This window comes from Paramormyrops kingsleyae, chromosome 21 (genome assembly GCF_048594095.1).
Source record: "Paramormyrops kingsleyae isolate MSU_618 chromosome 21, PKINGS_0.4, whole genome shotgun sequence".
Taxonomy (NCBI): domain Eukaryota; kingdom Metazoa; phylum Chordata; class Actinopteri; order Osteoglossiformes; family Mormyridae; genus Paramormyrops; species Paramormyrops kingsleyae.
Window position 1 is genome coordinate 13,067,144 of NC_132817.1, and position 21,025 is coordinate 13,088,168.

Sequence of the window (21,025 nt, forward strand, 5' to 3'; positions counted from 1 at the left end):
CTGCTTTCTTCTCAGGTGATTCTGTGCGATTCTCTTGAGTCGCCATCGGCTCTGGGATTGTCTCCTGCCCTTACTGGGATGGGAACAGGGTGGGGCCGCTTAAAGGCCATGTTAGCATCAGTGTAGTGTTAGCGTGATGCTATGAGAGATAGACTCTAATGGGGCAGGGATCTTGTCTTCCGATTCCAGGTTCCCTGGCTGGCTCCTGGGGGCCTTTAGGGGGCGGTGCTCCTCAGGGAAAGATTCCCAGGAAGCCTCTTGTGTTCCCCAATCCTTCTCCGCATCACTGGCGGCCCGTCTTCCTCCCCGGATGATCTCAGCGGTTTCCCAGATAATCGCGGCCCTCTCAGTCGCTTTCGAAAAACGCACCAGGACGCAAATAACTTGAGGAAAGACGGGACAGGGGTTTAAATTTAGGCCCGTCCGAGACTCGAGGGTTCGAGAATAAAGGCGAGGAAGCGGCAGCCGTGTGCCTTTATTTCCGCTGTTGCCATTTTTAAGACGGTTGAGTGGAACAGAAACGCTTCCCAGGTCGGCCGGGAAAGACGATGCAAGGAGCCGCAAGGAACCGGCGGCACTGGGAAACGAGGGGGCGCCCCCTAGGGGTGTCAGCCCACGACATCCTGGACAGGCAGCGGAGGTTTACACACGTGAGCTCGTCCAGGAATGTTTACACTGGCGTTACGAGTGGCCATTCTGTCCCCGGTGTCACCCCGAGAGACGCGCAATGCCTAGCGGAATGATTTTGGGTCGGATCCGGCCTCGGACCTCAAAACCTCATCCCATTAAGGACCTCTCCTGTCTTTGATTTCTGGTGCTATGTGCTCATATGTCTGTGTCACTCTCTTCCGGTGACTTTGTCAGACTGGATCTGCGGTAGCAGAATACCCCCCCCGGTCTGGATTGTTCCACCTTTCTGTACTGTATTGTTATGTTTATCCTCAGTAGAGGGCCCCCCCCCGGTGTGCTGTAACAAGCCTTATGATGTCACGGGCTGATTCTTACTATTGACGGGAAGGCATGTGAGTTGTATCCGAGTCGTGCTGCGATCATCCCCAGCCCCTGCAGGCCTGGATTCCCTGCCGATTCCTCGGTAAATGGCTGCTGGGGGCTGTAGGGGGCTGTAGGGGGCGCCGAAGGGGGCTGAAACTGCCCCTTAGTGGATGTGAGTCTGTTGATTTTGGTGTGTTGACTTGTTGGGTGCATTTCAGGGGGAAGTCCTATAAGTCCCTGGGGGGGTCCTGGGAGGTGTTTCTGTTTGGGTCGTGCAGAAAGGGTGGCATATGGCTGTGAAGGGGGCTGTCCTTGGAACTTTAATTTCATAATTAAATTTTCATAATTTGATGAGGGAAGGGACCTGACGCGATAAGCCTGCTGACGCTTTGGCGTGAAGGACGGACGTTGCATTTTTAAACTTCAAACGAAAAACGTGCCTGAATGCAGAGAGTCCCTGGGCCACACGGGACGGGGGAGCGTGACAGCGGCTGCGTTTCTGTACCCAGACACGCCATGCACCCTCTGAGTCTCCGAGTCTGAGCATTTTATACCTAGGCCTAAAATAGCTGCTGCCCCATTGGCCGAGAGAGGGGACACTCTGAATCACACCGGACCAATCAGAGAGTGGCGCTTCCTGCACTGGCAAAGATGTTTCCTGCCGATAGCGTGTACTGGGGGGGCGGCGTGTCGCGGGACTGACGCACTTTTTCTGACCCCCGGAGCCTCCGAGGAAGCGCGGGGAACATCCAGGCGTTGTGTGAAAATCCGTGTTTGGGTTTGTCGGGGGGTGGGGGGGTGTACGTGTGGTCTCAGCATGGTCTGCGCATGCAGCACCGCTGTCAGTGGCCAGCAGGTGGAGTAGTGGTTAGAAATCCGGTCCCAGACTATGGGTTCTTCGCAATGGTGCAGCACGTTGAATCAGTGAAAAGTGTACTGATGGAGGGACAAAAAATCAATTCACCGTCATCTATTATTACTCCAAATGTTTCTGGCAAAGGATTGTGGGATTCCAGGCATGACATGAGGGACACCATGGATGAGATGCCAGGTCCATCACAGGACACAAAAAATTCAGGTACGCCAGTCTACCATGTCACAGAATTGTGGAAGCAGTCTGTTTAATAGATAGATGGCAAATGTCACCTTTTGGTAATGCCCCCCACCCATAACAAACACAATGGGCCCCTTCTGGACCTGAGTTGTGACGCGCTAAGGGCGCTCCCCCGGTGCGGCCCTGAGCACCGCCTGGCCGACGCCACGAACGTGGCTACGTGGGCGTCTCATGGCGTCAGCGGCTCCCTGTGCGGGGCCCACCCCCTTGTGCAGGCCCCCCCCCCCCCACACTGACGCTGCTCTGTGCTTTTATAGCAGTCAGATAAAGGGCATCTATAAATCGCTCCGTGCTGACGATGCTGCTGCGAGCTGGCTGGGGGCGCGGTCACCGCACCCGGCCCACTGTCACACCTCAGGGATAAGTTCGCAGGTGTACTCTCATCGTGACAAGCCCCGCCATCATCAGCGCTCAGAAGCCACCAGATGGGTCCTGAGCTGTTCAGAAGAACCATAAACCCTAAACCAGGCCGTCAGTGCGACTGCCATCTCATGTCTGCAGTCACCTGTCAGGCGTGTCCGTGGGGGGCATGTGACCCAAAATGTGTAATACTAAGCCCTGTGAAGCCCCTCCCCCCACCCCCCCGGATCTCTAATAAAGCTCCTCCCATCTCTGGGACTCGAACCTCTGGCAGCCTCTTCCTGCCACACTCGCCAGGGGCCGGTGAGCTGCATTCAGTCCTGTTACTGCCGGTGGCTCGGGACATCGGGGCTGGGCCGGGGGGGGGGGTGGCTTTTACACACTCGCCTGCATCTGACCCTCTTAAACGCAGGCTGGGTGTGATTTTAGAGGCAGCAGAACAAGTGGGGCCTCTCCCTCTTCTCTCTCTCTCTCTCTCTCTCTCTCTCCCTCTTTCTCTCCCACTCCCTCTCTCCCTCTCTTCCTCTCCTCTTCTCTCTTTCTGTGGTTTATAGGACTCTTTCCTCTGGTCCCACCTCTTCAATAAACCTGAGTTTATGGTGCACCTGGGGGCAAATAGGGGGGGTTTGGGCCAAGGTCAGCAAGGCATGCGGGTGACAACAGGACTTGGACCCCCCACCCACCCCCAGGCCTTTAGCCCCCAGTGAGATCCATTCCAGCAGCAAGTCACCTGGAGCCGTGTTCCATGTAAACATGGGCAGGGCTGGGGAAGGACCCCCCCCCCAGGTGCAGTGTAAGTTCAGGATCACCCTGGTCTCTGCCCCCCTCCCCCCCCCAAGAGGCTCAGCAGAGCTGATGACTGTTTGAGATTCCTCTGTTGTTCCTTGAGGGTAGGGGAAGCATGAGGAAGTGGGAGCGAAACACCAATTTAACACTGAGTGAATTCCCCCTGTTAGCACCCGGTCATTAAAGCAATGTGCCTTGGGACAGGATGCCTTCCCCCAGGCCGTTCTGTCTGCCCCGTGAGCAGAAGCTGCTGTTATGCCTCTGAGAAATTAAGGCAAATAGTTTCTGGTAAACCGGGCTGATTTCCATGTGAATAACGCAGTGATGCATATCCTTCAGGGTAGGAACTTACACAGGAGCAGTGATGAGACACTTCCAGGAACTCAGACTGTGACTTCTGGTGTGTGTGTGTGGGGGGGGGGGGGGGGGGATGATGAGGGGGGGGGGGGTATCATTCAGGATTTGTGACAGCATTTAAAACATTTCACTGGGCTGAGATCAGGTTGAGGAAGATCCAGAGAGATTACGTGAGCTGAAGATTCCAACAGGATATTCGCCATTTCAGGCCCATCAGAAAGGGGGAGCTCCAGTTACCTGAAAGGAGGGGGGTTAATGCCTAGTACTCTCCCCCAGTGGTGGAGGACCTTTACACTGCCCAAAACCCAGAGCCGCCACCACTGAGGGTGTACAAACTTGTTCCAGATCAGTAGAAGAGAATGTGATCTATCATCATACTTGTTCAGTTTGTTATGAGGGCAGCTGGAAGCAGAAGACTGGCCTGAGATTGAAGATGGACAACCTTCAAGATGCCGAAGATGATCTGAGGACATTTCCCAGGAAAGTTAACCCCCTGCTCCACCTGTCCGTCCTCGTAGAGTCAAGACTCATGAAAAGGGGACGTTAGCTGTTAGCTTCCCGTCCGGCAACCGGGAAGCATAGGAGAGGAATCACAAGGGGCTCGGTGAATGGAGATTGCTGCCGGCATCTTGGTCTCCCTCCCTCGTGCTGCTGCGTTGAGCCACACAACGGCCCCTGCAGGTGGCTTGGATCAGGTGAGCCCCCCCCCCCCCCCCTCAATGGGAGACTGGTAGGCACAGGGGACGGACAGATATGGGGCTGGGGGGGGTGACTTCCCCCCTCATCATCCTCCATCCCGCCTGTCTGTCCAGGCCCCTCTGGGCTTTGCTCGTTAAGCAGCCCAGGTAACGAGCTGAGTCCTCCCTGCCTCGCCACGGTCGGAATTTGTGCGATAAGGTGCAGCGTTGGAGATGCTAAGGAAGTTATGGTTTCATAACTTCCTGATTAGAAGGCCTGTAAACACGAGAAAAACACAGTGGCAGGTTAGCCGGCACTCTGATAAGGTAAGAGGGCAGGACTGTGGCACCCGACGCTGGACCGGCCTCTGTCTCGGGCACGGTGTCCATGTCGTGCGATCTGGCTTCACCCTGAGCCCCGCTCTGCCTCTGGTCCTGGGACGGGTCTCACGCCCCCTTCTAGCCGGGCTCTCCTGAACGGGTCTGGCAGGAAAAGTGAAATTTTCTTGGAATGTGTAGGAGCTTCTGGGAGCTTTGACGTGGCCCCCCCCCCTGCCCTGGGTGCTGATTCACTCGCGGTTGTTTACTTGGCGCCTCTTTGATAAGCGGCGCTGTTACAAGCAGGGCATTCACAAACTGGCATCCTTTGCCCCTTAATTCCCCGGAAGCTCCCAGGATGTCCGTCTCCATACAAGCGACGGGCCACGTCCGTGGTGGGAGTCCACGCCGCGCCAACTTTACGGGGGCTCGGCCCGACGGTGTTGAACACGCCAACGTCTCAAGTGAATCTGAATTCCGCACATTCCTGTTGTGTTGCCGTTGAATACCTTCCAGGAAAAGCATATCAGATATGACCTTCAGCACTTCACTCTCACACACGATGTTTCATACAACAGATACAACAAATACAATTGAATCCCTTTTATTTCTTCGCCATAATTCTTCGGCCCAGGTGGAATGTGGCACTGACTAAAAGCCCAGCAAAGACATTCCTCTGAGAATATTCGTGTCAACTCTGTTCTCTGGCCTGACATCTGGGCCCAGTGTCTCTGTCAGCTGCTCTGAGTGGTTTTACTGGGGGGGGGAGATTAAATCCCTCCGAGATGCGAGTTTCAGTGGAGACGGGGTCACGGTGACGTCAAACCTACCGATAATACTGACGATGCCCAAAACGGTTAAAGTGGATTGTGTTTATACAGCTGCTTTTTGTTCCATACTAATTTCGTTTAAGTTACTTGTCCAACAGTGGTTATCTTCCTAAAATACAAACTAGTGACCTCTTTCGTACAAGTTTAGTCTGTCATCCTTCCATTTAAATCCATTCTAACTGAAATAGACTCTAATTTCACCCTCCTCTCCACCTAAGCTCTCCTCCAGTGCCGAAAATGGCCCTCCGGCGTATACATAGAGTCGCTCCTTATGTATCGGACTCTTCTCTTCTATTTGCGTCTGTTTTCTCTCGGTCTATTTTCTCCTGTCTGTTCCCAGGGCAGGAGCAGGGCAGTGCCATTCCCACCCCAGCAGCGTCGGATCAGAACGCCCGGACTCCCAGCGACACGCAGGCGCTTTGATGTGGAGACAGAAGCGGCAGACTCCAAACACGACCCGAAAAGAAGAAAAGAACGACAGAAGCTATTTTGCCCGTGATGAGACGGATAACGTACAATTAACCTTGACGTGAGAGCATGTGCCGCCTGCCGCCCATTGTCCCGAGACGATTCGGTCCAGGTCTCGCCGCTCTGTCCGGGGAATCCCCGTCTTCCCCGTCTCTTCGTTATTCCTGCGTGTTCAGTCGCACCTTGGCTACCTGTGTGGGTGGGGGATACATTCAGCTACACGTTACCTGGGTCAGCCTCATGTTTCCTTGCCGTACCCCAGATCTGACCTAAATTCGCAGGATTGGATTTGTTGAACTTACGCAAATGCCGAATAGGGGATGTCTGAACATGTCCGTCTGCTGAAAATCAGCTGTTGGGACGGTGAGGACAGGCGGGGGGAGCTGGACTGCGGTGCTGGATCTGTACCAGCTTTAGGGACACAGCGGGGTGGGGGATCAGGTTGTACTTCCTGACTGGGGGTGGTAGATAGAAGGATCCTCTCTACTGTGCTCTTTGACCTCTGTCCCCACGCCCGCCGTCAGCGATGGCCGCTTGGCACGCTTCAGGAAACGTGTGGCGGTCACACGCGAGTGGGGTATGGTTGATTGGTCACGTGTTGGGAGGTGGCCTTGAGGGGGTGGCCGGGCTCTGAGTAATGGGGTAAGGGCACAGGAAATCGTTATTAAAATGGCGCTGGGATTAGTAGAAGGCAAGGCTGTCATGTGACGCATCCTGTGTCTAACTGCCCCCCACCCCTCCTGTCTGCATTTCCATCTGAGGCCGTGATCCGGCCAATCCGCGCCCGCCAAGTGAGCATGGATCCGCAGGCCCTCCCTCTGCATAGTGACCTTTGACCTCACCGTCGCCTCCCACTCCTCCAGGAACACCCCGGTGCTCAGTCCTGTTCTTTGTGAAGGCTGTTTTCCCAGCAGCCCCCCAGGGACACCCATTTTCAAATAGCACCCCCCCCCCCCCCACACACACACACACACCCCTGTGTTTCCAGGTTGTACTTGGGGAGGGAGGGGTATGCTTGATTAAAGTTTTGCATCTGTTGCCCAGAAGACAGGATAACGAATGACCTCATTGGGTTGCCCTGCCGACGATGATGACAAACGGCAGGAGAGGGTCCGGCCTCCAGCCGGCAAGTGAGTACAGGCCTGACAGAAAGTCCCCCGACCGGATCTCGATGACTGGGAATGTGGAGTGGGAAGCTGCTCTGGTGTGTGGACGGGGCTGAAGACGGTACCGCTCAGCTGCCCTCACACACCATCCAGATCCGCAATTCGAACCAGGGGCTGCTTTACTCTGATGGTCTGGACTGGGGAGTCAACGTCACCCGGTGGACGTGCCGGTCTGCTGTGGTCAGATGTGCCGGCCCGTCTGGCTTCTGGATCCTGTCTGTTCTTTGCACTTTTTGTGGCACTGGGAGCGCCGGCCTCGCCTGATGGGGCGGCGTGTAAAAGCACGTCTTGGGGCTCACGTGTGCCTCGGCGACGGCGGCTGGTGAACGGGCGCGTCCATGCGGGTGCCAGGCGTGGGCCCCAGTCACCGGGGGGGGGTGCTGGCTGAGGTTGGTAGATCGGCGGGAGGACACCGGCACACATGACTCAGCGACGAGCGGTGTGTGCGTCGCCGTGGAAACCCTCCCAGGCGTTCTGGGGACTGGGCCAAGACACGTGAGTTCTGTTTAGGGCACGTGGTGTTTGGAAGGGAGGGCAAACGTATTTGCTGCTTCGCTGGTCCTGGCGCTGCCACCGATTCCCCACCTTGCACAGCGGACGTGAAGTCGCAGAGCAGTCTGACGGCACTCGCACGCGTTGCAAATTACAGTCAGCGTGAGCTTAGGCCTTCAGCTGCAAGCCTGAAGTTAGCCATTTCTCGGAGATAATTACACAGTTAAACCGTGCAGCTGGGGTTTTTAGTGTGTTTTGGGGGTGGGGGGGTGGGTAAGTAGAGCCTCTTGCTTGTTAAAAGCACAGACACCCCCCCCCCCCCCCCCACAGGATGGGACAGTAGTGGAGGGGAGGGGGGGCATCCCCCCGGAAGTGCTCTTTTAGATAACAAATCATCACACAAAATTTGCCAGGAATGAACCAAGTCCACCCCCCCACCCCCAACAAATTTGTGACAACCCTCTTCCACCCTGTCGCATGACTGAGGCTCTGGCTCGATCTCTGTTCTAAATGCAGAGTAAATCTTAGTGATTCCAGACGGCCGATCCTGTCAAAGCTGCGCATTACTCTGCCGATGCCCTCTGACTCCCCGAGGATTGGCAGGGAAGTCTGTGTCGCCACCACTGAGGACAAAACGGCCTTGCATGCGGCTGGGACAGACAGTGGAGCGTGAGCGGACCCTCACCCCTGAGGGGACTGGTCTTCTGGGGCCCTGTGGGAACATAAACTTCCCAGGAATGTCAAGACCATCCACGCCTTCCTAGGCAATGAGCTGTGAGAATTGTGTCAAGCAGGTAGCGTGAAAAGACACCTGAGCCAGGGGATTCTTCCTGAAGTCATGTGACTCCGGGCCCCACAACGGAGGAATGACATAAACAAACAAGCATGGAGTGTCACTGTCATGCAGACCGTAACCTGGCCCTCCCCCCTCCACTCTCACTCTCACACAGCCAATGCCCCCCCCCCACACCTTCCAGGATCTGGATCCTGCTTGAGGGAACCACCACATTCACTGTTTAAACCCAGCCGGTCACAGTTAAACCCTCAGCTCACACTTGAAACAGCAAACACTGGTGGTGAGAACCTGACAGTGTGTCCTTCAACACTGCCGGGCCGCTCGGGTCCAGGGAAGTGGGATCTGTGCTGACATACACTGTAGTAAAGTTTGAGTAACTCCGGAGTAAAGCATGAGTAACCCCAGGGTAAAGTGTGAATAAAGTTACAGGAGACAGTTGCTAAAGATCAAGCCCATCAAACTGACACCTCCACGTGCCTTGAAACTTCAGACGAATGTGACCCCCCACAAGCAGGATAGATAAAGGTACTTGTGGTAGGTCAAAGCCCAGGCCTGGGAGGAAGCAAGACTGTGTATGTGGGGGGGGGGGTGCATTGACTGTGTGAGAGTGCTGCAGGGGGGGAGGCCCAGCTTATCGTCTGCACGACAGTGACACTCTATGCCTGTTTATGTCATTCCTCTGCTGGAATGTGACACACTCTATGGGCGTGTCACATTCACTGTCAATGACCTGTCCTCTCTCCCCAGATCTGGCTGATATATCCCCTCTGAGGTGACAATGCTGCAGGTACGAGGCCCCGCCCACATGCACTGGAAAATCTCCTGTTGTTGTTTTTCCAAGAACAGGTCCCCGTGGATTCGGGGGTGTGTGGTGTGCCTCCGTTCTTCTGCACTCAGCCTGGAATGAGTTCGCTGTCCCTATCTCTCCTATTCTAGCTCTTGGGCCTTGATCGACCCGAAGCCGGCCAGCTGGTTCCGGCTGAGGAAAGAGGGCGCCCGTTCTGCAGGGTTCCTCTGTGGACCAGATGAGGTGAAGAACACTCCACACCACCCAGACAGCTGCTTTTCCCTTCTCTGTGATGACACTGGTATCAGTTCTTGCCCGAATAGGTTTTGATGCATGACTTGATAATTAGCCCCAGAAAGGTTGCTGGCAGAAGTGCAGAGGATAATCCCCGTGACCCCAACAAAGCGCTTCTCAATGCCTGTGGACTGGATGGACCTAGTGTGCGGACATTAGTTCGGCTGTCTGTCAGAGTGCTGCAGTATCCACGTGTCTCCAACTTTTTGTTTTGTCTGCGTCCAAACCGTGACGTGTGATAGCCTGTAATGGTATGCTGACCAATTTACCTGCCAGAGTGTTGATGACAGACTGCCAGAATGCTGGTAAGTAACCGTGTGAGCCACTAACAATCCAGTCCTCTGCAACCCGACGTTTCACGTGGAGATCATGGTGCAGTCCGTCGCCTCCCTTCTCATGCCCCTACCTATGCCCTTCTTGTAAACACAGCTGTCGGATCTCTCTGATCCATCGGGATTTGCATGCGGTTTCTCTAGATGTACCCAAGAGTGTTGACATGACCATCCTTGTGTTTTCAGGGAAAAAAAAAAATCAAATACAAGCCTGGTCGGATGTGACCTCCGCTAGTCTTTGACCTTTTTTCCTTAGAAGTAAACTTAAGAAATTGTTTGTGGGTCTTGAGAAATGTTTTGCAATATTGATGACTCTAGCAGAACGGGTCTTAGACTTGCTGAGTGGTGCGGTCTGGTGCCCCTAAGGAAGCTGGTGATGCAATCTTCTCCGTGGTGCTTGGTGTGTCAGCCCTGTAAGCCTGGCATGAAGCTCAGGATAATAGCCCCTTGCTAATCATCAAGAATCTACGGCAGATGTCTCATACTCAAGTTACCTGAAGGCCACTGGCTATCTAGCACTCCCTCAAGGGGGCCACGTGAGGATCTGATGACTCATTAATCCGCCCCGTCACGGTATTTTCAGTCAAACTCACGTTTCTGAACAACTGCGCCTTCTCCGTGCAGAGCAAGTTAGCAACCTGCAGCATGTAATCTTTCAGTCCCTCTGTGAACGGTCTCCCAGCTTTTGGGATTAGTTTGCTCACCGCAAAACTACCCGCAACTGCTGTCACTTTTCGCTGCCTGGAAAAGATTTCGCTGCATGGACATTCCCCTAAGCAGTTGAGTAACTTGTCTCTCCTCCACACCCCCTCAGCCATGCATACACTGCTTGGTGTGTTTAGTAGAGTTACAGCAATACCACTTGAGATTACATTCCTTTACAACAGTTACTTTCTCTCTGCACATAAGGCAGTTGTCCACCTTTCATGCAACCGTCCATGTCAACTTTTCTTTTCAGTTTGGAAAGAGACATTTTGTCAAACACAGACTGGCATACATCAGTCATTCAGAGACCAGCGAATGGTCTTGTTACTACCCTGCACTTGCGGCAGGTGCTGAGGTGCGCTGTAGTTTATCAGTGGATTGTAGCCAATGAACTGTTACAGCGACTGGGCTGCAAAAACAAAAAAAAACATAAAAAGGCCTGTTTTATGTTTCTCTTCTCCTTACCTATTTCCATGACCTATAAAAATTGACCCACTGATCAACTGAAGGAAAAATATCACAGTATAAAGTAAAGATTGACTTGAGGGCTGGATTAAATTGTAAAGATTGGACTGTTTGAGACCCCAGATCTCTGCGGCGTCATGCATGAGGAGTTGATCACAGCCTCATAAACTTCTCTGGTGCTCCATCTGCCAGAAGGTTAGCCACATGTAAAGCCAGATTGGCACGACTGGTATTTCCCCAGTGTCAGCCTTCCTCTGTCTCCAACACAAGGAACGAAACCACACGGAAAACCATTTTCCTGGAAGTTTATGAATTGGAGATGGCTTTCTGACGGAGAGGCTTTGAGGCTGTGGTCGTGGTCAGACCTGACTCATTCCTAGCTACAGACGGACAATGGTTAATGGCATGTTCACGACGGTCTTACTGGACTTCATGGATACTTCATGGATACGGTGTGAGGTCAATTACGGGCGACCCTCAGGGTTCCTCCAGCCGGCGTGATCACAGGGGACTGAGTGGGCATGACACTCTGGCAGAGGCCTGATGACAGAGACCTTTCAGGTTGGAGCGCCACCCTCTGGCCGTTTCTGCAGAAGCAGAGCCGTCCATCACGGGAGAAGCATGAGACCATCAGCAATGCACAGCTTACACAGGAACTTCTGGCACTTTCATTGGACACTGGCTGCTTTGGTCCTAATTACAGGCTCTACGAGGTGGACTATCCCAGGGCCGATACAGCTTTGTCGACTGTCACCCCATAGCGTGATTATACTCAGCGGATGTGTGGCGAAAGAGAGAGAGAGAGGAGTGGGGCAGGGCTCAATGACACCTGTCACGCACCTACAGAAGCAGGTGTGGACTGATTGTGTATCAGCTGACCTATATAATTCCTGCCCCCACAGGAAGTGTTGAGAAACACTTTATTGTGAGTCACATTGCAAACTCATGCACGTACACATACACGCACACACATACACACATACACGCACGTGCCTTTACAAGCTCCAGTCCCCCCTGCACTGTGTGACCACACACAGGGCCCCGTCTCCTGCACCTCACCCTAGGTCCGCTGCCCCCCTGTCCACACACTGAGCTATGCTCTCCTGCTGTGTGATCGTCCTTCCCTTGCATTTTCTCCACTGAGCAACCGGGCCTCCATCTCTTTGCCGGGGGAGGACGGGCACATTCCGCGGGCACAGCGGACTGGCCATCGTGCGTCCCTACACGATGAATCAAAACCAGTAGGTCACCACCAGAATCCCTATTCCTACTCCCCCCCCCCCCCACCTCAGATGAGAACCAGATGTTTCAGACTGACTTGTACTATGGCTGCTTTGAGGAGTTTTGTGGGGGTCCTTCAGGGAGGGTGAGGTGAGGAACAGGCACAGGATCTGGGGTCTCTCACGCAAGAGGAGGCGGGGCTACGGGTTGGAACGGCGGGGAGACGATCCAAGCAGGTCGACTCGTCAGCACTGTCAAGAGCTTTGAAGGCGGGAGCAGGCAGTACATACCCAGAAACCCAAGAGCAACAGAAATAGCCCTTCCTATTTTGGGGGCGGTTTGCCTGCGCCCTCACAGCCCTGATGTTTGCAATCTTGAAACCATGGAGGTTTTTGACGTGATCAGTAATTCGCCGGAGTGGTTTCACCAGGAATCCGTCACCATGTGCTGAGACGTCATTTTGGTGCCTAGAAACCAAATTCAAAGGGCAGAAAATATGCACACTGCCGCCCAAGACTCTGCCCTGGAGACAGACATTCGCAGAGGAGAAAATGCAGACCTGTCAGCTGGGCCGCTGGGTCGCCCCGGAGCTGTGCACAGGTGTTAGGGTCTCGCACTTCGAACCCCATGCTCTGTCACCATCTCACCCATTTATAAAGTTTCCAGATGTTTTTAAGAAGGAGTCAGGTTCCTTTCTCCATGTACAAGATCAGATGTGTTTCTCTGGGGGTGAAGGCAAACCCCAGTTGTTTATGTTCCGATGGCTATCGGAACATAAACAAAATTCCGACCGCTTCTAGAAATTTTTAGAAACATCTTTTGGTGTCTGCTATGCCGTACGATCAAGAGACTGGCAGGGGTGGGGATTAATCAGCATCCCGCCCTTATCTAAAAGTTTCCACTGAAACTATCACCATTCCTCTGGATTCACAGGGACATCAACGAAAAAATGAGGTGACTAAGGGCTGAAGAGACACCTGAAGCTGTCACAAACGTGGGGAAGACTCTCCACAGGAAATGGAAGGTACAGGGAAGACTGTCTACAGGAAGTGGATGATCGAGGGAAGACTGTCTACAGGAAGCGGAGGGTCCAGGGTAGACTGTCTACAGGAAATGGAGGGTACAGGGAAGACTGTCTACAGGAAATGGAGGGTACAGGGAAGACTGTCTACAGGAAGTGGAGGGTCCAGGGAAGACTGTCTACAGGAATTGGAGAGTGCAGGAAGACTGTCTACAGGAAATGTAGAGTACAGGGAAGGCTGTGGACAGGAAATGGCAGCTACAGGGAAGATTGCAGGTGGGCTGCTTATTCTAAAGCAGCTGTCATAGTCCCAGCTGTTAGTAGGGTTCCAATCTGCTGGAATGAATTCCTGCTGCCACCCCCACCTACCTTCTCCTGCGTATGTGCTAATTGCCCTGGGGTGGGTCCCTGCAGGAGGATTCCCCTGCAGGTTGGGGGGGGGGGGGGTGAGCACTCTGACGTCGAGCTGACGCCAGCCGTGCCTCCCCCCTTCACACACGCCAGGACTCCCTCTCTGAGAGCGCCCGTCGCTAGGCGACGTGCCAAAACAAACACGCCGAACTGTCTGTCCTGTCAGGGCCCACGCGTCTCCACGCCCTGGGGGTGTTATCACAGCCCACTCCACCTTATCAACTCCGGCGGGAGGCTGACTTTCGCCCACGCATGGGTACGGGGTCAGAGGGGAGTGCCGCCACATCCTGGGTTAGCATTAGCCACACTAGCATTAGCCTCTCTGCGTTTCAGGCTGGCCTGAGGACACCTGTAGCCCACCTGGGGTCTGACGGCAACCTGCTGTTATGCAGGTGTTTAAGGTACGAAAAGGAGAATTATGTGTGTGGAGGAAGCCTGGGAAGAGACCTAGCCGCAAGAAGCTCCTCTCTCAAAGGTTCAACAGCAAGACCCTTCTGGTTCCATGCTGCCCCCACTCTCCCGCCCCCAGAGCTCAGCTGCCCCATTCACCTTAGATAAACACGGATCTGACCCCCCTTCTCCCGGGAGAATGCAGTAATCCTCCGGTTAATGCACAGACCTGTTTGCTCGCTGCTGATAGATCCAGATATGAGTCAATGCCCAGACAATGCTGGGTAAATGGATCACTTTTTAATGATGGGGGAGGGGGGGATGTGTAAAGAGAGATAAAAGAACTACAGATGACGGCCACGTCGGTTTGGTCAGAGGTCACGACCCGGACCCGACCCTGGGGATGCAGGGGCCAGAGGCTGCTCTCGGGGAGGGAGATGATTATGGTGCCTGGCGTGCTGCCCACAGTAGTGTTGTCTCGCCACTTGGGTCATTAGTGTGCTGCCTTCAGAAGGCTGCTCCGTCTCTCACGCTCGTGTTTTGCGTCTCTTAGTCTCTCCACACTGGGAGAATGCATGACAGCTTTCCATTTCCCTCTAAACAGAGACGTGGCACAGCAGCGCCCTCTATGTCCCCTGATGGGGAACTACAGCCCGAAGAGTTCCTGGGTTTGTGCCCATAGTCAGTGCTGCAAGTCAGTTTGTCAGCATTGCTGGGCTTCGCAAGGACAATATGAGTGTTTATTACTAAGCCGGAGTCATTCCCCCAGGGGGAAAAATATTCAGCAATGAAAGTAGCTCTTTTCTAGTTTTTCTGTTTTGGAGAGTGCGGGAAGACTGTCTACAGGAATTGACTCTGCTTAGCCCCACTCGGCCCCTCTTGGACTCGTCCAGCCCCACTCGACCCCGCTTGGACTCGTCTGGACTCGTTCAGCCCCACTCAGCCTCTCTTGGACTCATTCAGCCCCACTCGGCCCCTCTTGGACTCATTCAGCCCCACTTGGCCCCTCTTGGACTCGTTCAGCCCCGTTTGACCCGTCTTGGACTCATTCAGCCCTGCTCGGCCCCTCTTGGACTCGTTCAGCCCCGTTTGACCCGTCTTGGACTCGTTCAGCCCCACTGGGCCCCTCTTGGACTCGTTCAGCCCCACTCGGCCCCTCTTGGACTCGTTCAGCCCCGTTTGACCCGTCTTGGACTCATTCAGCCCTGCTCGGCCCCTCTTGGACTCGTTCAGCCCCACTGGGCCCCACATGAACCCCTGAACGGTGCTACTTTTACGCTCCCATGGGAGCCGCTTTTGCCCCAGTAACCCAGCATGCGCTGGCATGCAACTCGTCTCACATCAACGCCCCTAAGAACACCCACATCACTTGCCTTCACGCTGAGGGCATGCAGCCTAGGTCGCCTTCCCCTAGTTAGGAGGGTTTAATCAGCACAGCTTTTATGTTTTAAGATTAAGATTGAGATTAAGATGAAGATCGACATTAAGGTGACCTATATTGATCCCTGTGGGAAATTTAGCAGCAAGAACATGAAAATGCAAATAGTGCCAAAGAGACAAGGTGCAAACACAGCACACCGTGCTGACAAAGTAAACGTATTAAAAAGACCACAGTACAAATAAAATGTTCTAAAAGAGAATATTGTGATACTACAGAAATAAATATTTAAAAAGCAGGCAGGAACAATCCCCAGTAGAATTTTTTATGGTGGAATGAGCCAATGGCTAGTTGTGCTCTAGGATAGCGCCCCCTGGAGAGGGTCGGAAGAATTGTTCATAATATCTAATTTTGTCAACATCCTCTTTTGTTCTCCTCCCTGCAGTGGGTCCTGGGTCAGTGCTGCGACAGAGCTGCCCTTCCTGATCAGTTTGCTCATCTCCAGAACCGATGGCGCTTCCCCAGCAGGTCAATACGTTAAAAAGCACACTGACCACTATGGGCTGATAAAACATACACAGCAGCCTGTCACACAGGCTAAAAGCCCTGAGTCTCCTCAGAATGTGGAGCCTGCTCTGGCCTTTCTTGTACAGCGTTATTATATTGTCCGGCCAGTCCAGTCTGCTGTTCAGGTGAACCCCCAGGTCGTCCTGTACCACCTCCACTTCCTCCCCCTAGATGGTCACTGGTCTCAGGGGCTCCCTGTTATACCAGAAGTCCTCCCCCAGCACCTTAGTCTTGCTGATGTTGAGCTGCAAGTTGCTCTCCCAAGACAAAGCCCTCTACAAGCCCTCTCTACTCTGACTCATCTACTTCTCTAATGTATCCTGCAATGAAGCAGTGGTCTGAGAACCGTTGTAGAAGTCAAGTGCGCTTTGTTTAATTGTTGGTTAAGGCTGGAGGAGACCCCTGCGACCTGGCGGGGGGGGGGGGGGGGGGGGGGCAGGTGGTTTATGTGTGTCAGCTACATTCTTGCCAGGTCAGGATGGCGGTTACGCAGCTCGGAGTTCACGAAATTGCACAGTCTACTGACCCTAAAGCAAACCGGTTTTGATTGTAGAAAAATTTGGCTGCAGCTAAATCATTTTCATATTTCCCGACTTCCTTTGTGGGACTCCTAACATGTCCAGTCCGGCTGCTGCTGTCCTCCTCCCAACCTGCACACCTGCGATTCCCTTCTCTCGGTGACAATCGGGGGACATCACTGAAGCTCGAAGTCTGCCCCGTCCCCTCCACCCCCCTGCTATCAGAGAAACAGGAAGTGATGTCAGGAGGATGGCCAGTGCGACTGAGGACACACTGGGGGCTCAGGGCTGGGATTCAACCACGTTTTCCCCCATCCGGCCTCCTGCTGATAGTCACTCTCTTCTCCCTGCCACCATTCCTCCGTTTCCTCCCAGGAGCTCTTTTATCGCTGCCGGTGTCCATTACAGCATCTTCTGCCCATCTGGGCCGAACGTAAACACCCCGCACACGCAAGTCTCCCATCGACGTTAAACATGCCATCGGCCGAGCCAGGCCCCCATGGAGAGCGTTCCCACAGCGTTCCACGTGTGGCGTGAACCGTTCTCCGGAGCCGGGAGAACTCGTCTTTCCGCATGTTTGTGGTCACGGTAGAATGAGCCAGAGTGTACCAGCCCAGACGATCAGCGTGCATGAAAACAAATAGAGACACATTTAGACACATCCCCCCCCCCCCCCCCCCCCCCCCCCCACGGAGAAAGCCAAGTATTAACTCTGCAAACAGGTGTGTTTCTGGATCTCTGACAGTGCAGCCAACACGTGTGCTGAGGTCACGCCTCGCTGCGGTCCATGTGCTAGTGTGACACGTGAGCCTCCTCTGGGCCTGGAAGCCCCAGTTATCCGACTTTCAGCTGCCTCTCCTGGTCAGGGCCTGCAGGGGGCGCTGGTGCCCGTACAAGCTGGGTTTCTAGAAATGGCAGTCAGCCCAAAAGACTGGTGTGCATTGGAAACCCAGACAGCACTGGGAGATCTTACCAACTCCACACACGCACAGCTCAGCGGTGTGATCTGAACCCCCAGCACTGGAGGGGTGAGACCACAGTGTTACTAAGCTACCATACCCCCCCACCCCCGGTCTGATAGAATAGATTAGACGTACCTTATTCGACCCTGTGTGGAAACTGGCTAGTTCTCATATATCCCATGTTGCTCTCCACTTGACTTAAACCCACGACCTTGCAAACACGGGCACCGATCTCAACCTCGCCTGAGTTAGCCGGAAGCTTTCCTGCAGCTGCTCGCCAGAAATCCAGCTGGGGCAGCCTTCGCAGGAACCGGCCCAATGCCTGTCATGCTCCGTTACAGCTCACGGCAAACCAGTCATACCTCAGCCGTCTCCGTGTGTCCCTGTCGCGCTGGGTGATGGTGACCCGCATGCTGGGGGTTCCCCGTTCCCAGCCAAAACCAGGACACTGAGCCTGCCCCGAGGATTCTGGGAGATCTGTAGTTGAAGGTTCCAGAATTATCCTGATTTATGCTGAAAATCACAACCCCTATGTCACACCAGGTCGGTTTTCTCCGATTGCTGATGTTGGCCAAAGTCCAGCAGGTTGTCTCTGGGAGCCAGGTGGTCAGAGAAAGGTTAGGGGTCAGAGGTCAGCCACGATGAAGGCGAGGGTGAACTCGGTAAGCTCTGGGTGCACCGCCGTCCACATGCGTGTAGCTCGGGAGCTGGGCCGGCGTCGCTGACGGTGACGGAGCAGACGTACGGTCCTGGCCACCCCACAGAAAGTGCCAGAAAGTGCTGACGCTCTGGATTTCTGGCCTCCCCAGGGGCGGGTGGGGCTGCTCCCGGAGCGTCTCCGTCTGGCGGCCGCTACCGCTGATTAAAGTGCCGCGGCGGTAAGAAAGGCTGCGCTACTGCTAAATATGGCCTGCCGTGCTAAATCGAGCCGCCGCTCTCGCCGTCTCCTTGGCGATGGACTGGACCAGGTCGCCCGGTCAGATCCTTCAGGCGTCTGTTCCCTGGCAACAGGAGACGTGCTTCTAGGAAAAGCCTCAATGTTTTGAGGGGCGGGTGCGTGTGGCCCGGGGCGGGGGGGGTGCTGGCACTGTGTCTCATTCTCCACGGTGAACTTTCCTTTGATGCAAATGTTGCTTAGTGCGCTTGTATTGACTGAGAACAGTATTAGGGTTGAAGGGGAATGAATGAGTTTCAGAAGGGGGTTGTCTATGTACTGCCTGATTTCTCGGTACTTTAAGAACCCCTGAGGCCCTGGGGGGACCATCAGCGCCATGAGATCCCCTTCAAGATGGCTGTAAGGGTAGAAAAAAGATTCTATTCAGGGAGGGGGCTAATCAGAGGTAATTTTAATTAGGTGTTTGGCTCTGCCCTGATGTGGTCTCCCTGCCATCTCATAACCCCCACCCCCCCATCCCACAAGCACAGTAATTTCCCCCCAACAGTCACACACGTGCTCCTGGGGGGTGGGGGTTAACCCCATCCTCGGTGATGTAATGATACGTTCCTGCAGATGCTTTGATTCACAGCCAGGGGCAATCAGCCCGCCGGTCGCGTGGTTGTCCCCACGTGAGGGGGTCCTACCCTGTAATAAGGATGGCCCCCCTGGTGCATCGCGGCTGGGGGGGGTGGGGGGTGGTACGGAACACCAAGGAAGTGGTGGTCTCAGCCAGCATGTGGGGGGCGTCTCTGATCTACAGTCTCTCTGGCCCTGTTCCTCTTCTTCTTTTCTAGGGCTTTAAATTAGTGCATTTATTTCTGATTCTTTCTTTATCATTTTTGTGTTTTAATCCAGATTTTTTTTTAGCACACAAAGCAGTTGATGTGTTGATGTTGTGTGGCTGCCCCCTAGTGGTGAGGCTGAATATCACATGTGGGTGAGAACATTGTAGTGGGAAGGGGGTGACACTGGGGTCTCCCTCCTTTGCGGAGAAGTGATTTTGGTCATTTAAAATAAATTCCTAGCAACTTCCCAAGACTCACATCTGTGTGAGATGCCTGGTCCCCAGCTTGCATGCTGTCTCAAAAACATCTTCTGAAATTGGGTCTTGCGCCACTTATTCATGTACAAAGCATCAGTTTACTTTTTATTTAGTATGTATATTACAGCAATTAGAGCCTGAAAGATTGTCAGGAAAAGGTCTAAAGGTGAGATGAGAGGTGGTCAAACAGCACCACCTTGTGTACCATTAGTGTCAGTGCTCCAGAGGAACAGATTCCTGCGCAAAACAATCCTGCTGGATGATCTGAGGCTCTGCAGGTCTCACGTAGGAGGCTGTCAGCCTCATGGGTAAATGCGAAATAAGTCTTATAGTATACTAACAGGCTGGCCACATGGTGGCGCTGCTTGCTGGAATACACTTACCATTGTCTTCACCCTGATTGAAAACATAACCCCCCAACCCAACACATGACGGGACATGATGACCCCACTGTCACGCACCCTAGCGTCAGGTCTAGTTATGAGCCCCGAGATATTTTGCAAATCAATTTCCTTAAATCCACCTTTGGTGATTTTTAACCCTTTCAGATGTCTGATATACTTCTGTTATTCTTTTAGCATCTTGGTTAGTATGTGCCTGAGCTAGTTAATAGTGTTACATAAATAAGATGACCTGATTTGACTAAGCACGCATACTTCCTTATTTACCTATCAGTTCCTTTATTTGTATCTTTTACTGAAGTCTATTGTCCCCAGTCAGCAGTGATATCCCTCCGTGTCCTTCAGTGCCTGTAATTAGACACTGACTGTTACCATGTCCTTCCTCTTTCAGCAGAGAACACCTGAAGACACAGAGATTAACCTGCCTTTCAAGTATCAGTCCCCAGTCTGGAGGCACCAGTGGTTTTCTGGAAGGATTCCTACAAAATAACACACTTTCGACGTTACCTTACAAATGCATCAAGTGGTCCAGCCGGCTGCCTTTTATTAGTGTAGCATAAATTACAAGACACTGTGTTCTCTGCTGCTGTAGGTTTGGCATATTGCTGTAAGGTGTGTAACCGAGTGTTTTGTTTGAGGGACATTATCCAGCGTGTTTGTATTTACCTGCTGGCTGTAATATAACAGAGTGTATTCAGTGTTTCTTTTTTTACCTACTGGGTGTAGAACAGCATGTACATTCTGTCTTTTCTTCATCTCCAGCTCCTCCTCTGACCTCTGCACTACATCATCGCTGACAGACAGCCAGCCCTTCTCCTCGTCACTGAAGGTATCGCTGACATAATCACCTACAAGAAAGACCGGTAGGACATCCGCCGATTATATTTCAAAATGTCTTCTAGGTCACATGACTATTTAGCATCTTTACTAAAATTACATGTGAGCAGCGATTCTAGTCTGAGCGTTTTCCCAACATGATTTTTTGTTATATAAATGACTATATAAAAAGTAAGAGCAGTAGGTGACAGTATAGTACTCATGAATGACATCTTGTACTGGCACTCTACCCGAGGTGGCTGGCTGTCCTTCCAGCATCTCAGAAAGCACCGTTTCTCTCTGAAGAGAAAAACTCATCATGAACTTCCTCCAGCTCTTAGACACCTTCACCACTACTCTCTATCTCCAGTTTCTCTGACCTGGTTTTCTTCCCAAACGTTATTAATATTGTAATCCCACT

General features: G+C 53.3%; 1 protein-coding gene and 1 long non-coding RNA gene across 4 annotated transcripts in view; one reads left to right on the forward strand and one right to left on the reverse strand.

Moving 5' to 3' along the window:
* klf2b (Kruppel like factor 2b) overlaps positions 1–18,223 on the reverse strand; it is a 27,013-nt gene extending 8,790 nt beyond the window's left edge. Inside the window, exons 1-4 of one of the 3 annotated variants that reach the window (XM_072704130.1) lie at positions 17,771–18,223; positions 11,365–11,527; positions 6,206–6,533; positions 5,952–6,094 (exon numbers count right to left, since the gene is read on the reverse strand). The gene's annotated coding sequence lies outside the window, so the exon portion shown is untranslated. Of the gene's footprint in view, positions 1–5,951; positions 6,095–6,205; positions 6,534–11,364; positions 11,924–17,770 lie in introns of those variants that run through there. The other 2 variants (XM_072704129.1, XM_072704131.1) reach the window with 2 other exon arrangements.
* Positions 5,815–9,508, forward strand: LOC140581462 (uncharacterized). Its single transcript, XR_011984536.1, has 3 exons — positions 5,815–5,964; positions 9,105–9,144; positions 9,294–9,508. It is a non-coding gene; the product is annotated as an uncharacterized lncRNA (long non-coding RNA).
* Positions 18,224–21,025: the final 2,802 nt, after the last annotated feature.